The sequence below is a fragment of the Mastomys coucha genome, unplaced genomic scaffold, assembly GCF_008632895.1.
Source record: "Mastomys coucha isolate ucsf_1 unplaced genomic scaffold, UCSF_Mcou_1 pScaffold4, whole genome shotgun sequence".
NCBI classification, from domain to species: Eukaryota; Metazoa; Chordata; class Mammalia; order Rodentia; family Muridae; genus Mastomys; species Mastomys coucha.
In genome coordinates, this window is record NW_022196910.1 from 20,046,041 (window position 1) to 20,049,780 (window position 3,740).

Consider the following 3,740-nt stretch of genomic DNA (forward strand, 5'->3'; position numbering starts at 1 on the left):
TCTGAGATGGGACTAGCTTTATGCTAGCTCAACATTATCACCTGCACAGGAAACTGCATTACCCACCTGCTTTACTCAAATCTGTTACGGAAAACAGCACCTCTGACCTCGGTTTCAGACTTTGAATTTCATGAGCGAACACAGATTCTCTAATAGAATCAATTAACCTCTACCCACATCATAAGCCAATGTCAAAAATGTAAGAATCTTTCTAAGAGGAAAAGAACAAATTTAGTAGTCAAACAGAAGTCCATATCAGTCAGGAGAATTCTTTCTGCCAACAAGTGCTCAGACCTCAGCTTCCTCCTCCTGTCCAGATTGTCAGATAATTAACGATCAACCAAGAATGACTAAGAGTTCAACCAAGCATGAGGGACAGACCCAACAAGTTTAAGATATGCTTAATGCTGTCTAGAAATTTGTAATTAAGTTAGGAAAATTATCCAAGGATGGTTCAGTGAGTATTATGTGCTTATTTGTATATTTATTTATCGTCCCTCTATACCATAGCCCAAAGAATATGTGTCTTATCCTATTATAGCTACAGTATCATGCACAGGTTAACATTCAACACTGTGTGTGTGTGTGTGTATGTGTGTGTTTGTGTACGTGTGTGTGTGTCTGTCTGTCTGTTTGTCTGTCTGTCTGACTGTCCCTCTTTCTGCCTCTCTCAATATATACACATATATGTGATATATGTGTGTGTGTTTAAATATACATTTTAAAAGAAAATTGAAGCCATAAACATAGGAATAGTAGCACCAAAATTTATATCAAGATATTAAAATGTAAAAGCCTTTTTTGTGACCTCTTTTGGGTGATTGACTGGCCATTTCAAAATCTCCTTCCCAGACATTTACTGTCAAAAACTCATTGAAGTAGACAATGAATGCAAGCCATTTCTTTCTACAAGAAGCACATGGCCACAAAAATAGCTTCTGATGTTCTGGATAAAGACTGGTATGGCCTTGTGGCCCAAATCAGTGGTAGGAATGACAAAAATAGTTTTCCCATAAAGAAATATGTTTTGACTCATTGCAGACTATAGCTGCTATCAAGTAAGGGACATTGTTGTTATATACCAAGGAGAACTGGAGAGAGGAAGCATAAATCTATTTGTAGATGTATTGTGATGGCAATCTTAATATTCTCAGTTTGGTTGTGATCTAAAAACTAAAAATACAAAAGAAGAGAAGGGTATTCTTGAACTGATGGATGCTACTGTGTCTTTAGTGCCCAAAAGAGAATGCAGGATTCAAAAACTTACCATTCTTCTCTGAAGAAGATGATACCTGCCAATATAGTGTCAGAAAGCCCTTAAACAAAGAAAATAAGAATCCCAGGCCCAAAGCACCCACGATTCAGTGTCTTGTTACTCCATGTGTCCTGCAACACAAGCATTGATGTATTGTTCTAATGAAACAATGCACTACAAAAAATAAGGAGGAGGATGCAGAATGTGCTAAACTTTGGCCAAGAGAATGAAGGAATGCAAAGAAAAACACCAGGAATAAGTGTTGCCAAGAGACATATAAGGTCCTCTGTCCTCACTCAGAGCCTGTATTTCTGGGTCTAGTCAAAAATAAGTACCTAAGAAATGATAAGTAATAAGCAAATGATTAGATGATGAAAACCAAAGACCTTGAGGTACAGTTTAGAAGCTATGATATACTTAGTAATAAAGTATGATGGTTTGAATATTCTTATCCTAGAGAATGGCACTACTAGGAGGTATAGCCTTGTTGGAGTAGCTATGGCCTTGTTGGAGAAACCATGTCATTTTGGGCATGAGCTTTAATACCCTCATCCTAGTTCCCTGGAAGCCAGTTTTCTCCTAGCAGCCTTCAGATGAAGATGTAAGACTCTCAGCTCATCCTGTACCATGCCTGCCTAGGTGTTGCAGTGCTCCTGCCTTGATGATAATGCACTGAACCTCTGAACCTGTAAGACTGCCCGAATTAAATGTTGTCCTAATAAGAGTTGCCATAGTCATGGAGTATGTTCACAGGAGTAAAACTCTAACTAAGAAATAAGGTAAAAAGATATTTTCCCAATACTACACATAAGATTAAGAACATGCTACTTGCACATAAGAAGCATGTCTATGTGTATGTACTACTATGCATGTATGAAAGAAGTTAAAGAGACCAAGGAACCTCATATATTATAGAATTAATAATGAAAAAGTTAATCTCCCATCAATTGCTTTTCATTTGAATGTAGAGTTCAGATAAAAGAAAGATCAAATGTATGTAGATAGATTGTTCAGTCTGGGACATGGCTGGACAGATAAACTACTTGTCTTCCAAGTATGAGGACTACAGTTTGGAGATGTAGAACCCACATAATAGACACATAATAGGCTTGTAATCCTCATACTCAATAGGTAGAGACAGGGGATCCCAGGGTAATCTAGCTATAGACCAAACCATTTGTAAACTCTGGGTTCTGTTGAGAGACCCTGTCTTGCCAAGTCTTGCATGGCTGCAGAAGGGATGGTTTGACACAGCAGCCCTTAAGACTGTGGGAAAGAACTCTGAAAACATGAGTTCAAGAATATACAAATCAGTGTAAGAGCTGTCCTTTACAGGGTTTCTCTACTATATAAAAATATAAGAATGCAATATGAATTGAATGAGGGGTCTCATGGACCTTACAGAACAAAGGCAGCTATACTAATAAGCCAACTTGTCAGAAAGATATTAAGGAAGGAAATGAAAAAATTTAGGGAGTATTGATGTTAGGGCAAGATCCTACCCAACTAAACTTATTTGTTTGTGCTTACAAAAGCAGGCAAATTTCTGAGTTCAAGGTCAGCCTTGGACAGAGCGAGTTTAGGTCCAGGTGTGGTAGGAATAGAAGTCTCAGGGTGGGATCCTACCCAGCTAGCTTATTGTTTGTGATGTAAGACAGGCAGATCAGAGTTTATTTGCTATGTTTAAAAATATATACTTGCTGTCTTTTTCTAAGAGTCAAGAAGATATGGTTATAAAATGCTGATCTTTTACTCCAGGTTACTCAAAAGAGAACCTGGAGTAAATGACTGAATTGATATGGAAATAAAAGACTGGGCTTTGGTCTGCAAGAGCTGAGCTACCTAGAGAGAGCTAACTAGAAAGAGCTGCTTGAAGAAGCAACATAACTCTTTTAGAATTTTTCTGTTAGGTTTTCTGACTTTGATCAGAAAAACCAATAGGCTATTTAGAGAGGTAACACAACTCTCTTAGAACTTTTCTAGCATGTTTTCTGACTTTGGTTGGAAATCCTGAGATTTATCTCATGCAGAGAGAGCTGATGAGCAGAAAGCTGTCTCAAGCAGATAGCTATCTCCAGCAGACTGTAGAGTCAAGAGCTATCTACAGAGCTGTCTGCAGAGATATCTTGAGCACATTACAGACCCGTCAGCTTGAAAACCATCATTGACTTTGAGTTGTTTCTTCTGTCACTCCCAAACATCCCTTCCTCAGGACCCTTAAGCTGAGGCTGGTCCTCAGTACTGCAATAAGTAAAGTAGAAAATTGGAGAGCAATTAGGAAGATACCTGGCATCATTAACTTTAGGCCTCATCTCTCTCTCTCTCTCTCTCTCTCTCTCTCTCTCTCTCTCTCTCTCTCTCTCTCTCTCTCTCTCTCTCTCTCTCTCTCTCCTCTCTCTCTCTCCCGCTCTACCTCTCTACCCCTCTCCCCTTCTGTCTCTATGTGTGTATGTGTCACTGTCTCTCTCTTTCACACACACACACA

At 38.8% G+C, this 3,740-nt stretch overlaps 1 non-coding gene across 1 annotated transcript; it reads left to right on the top strand.

The window, feature by feature from the left end:
* Positions 1 to 3,131: 3,131 nt before the first annotated feature.
* LOC116076595 lies at positions 3,132 to 3,194 on the top strand. The gene has a single exon (XR_004113001.1). It is a non-coding gene; the product is annotated as a U7 small nuclear RNA (small nuclear RNA).
* The last annotated feature ends 546 nt before the right edge of the window (positions 3,195 to 3,740 follow it).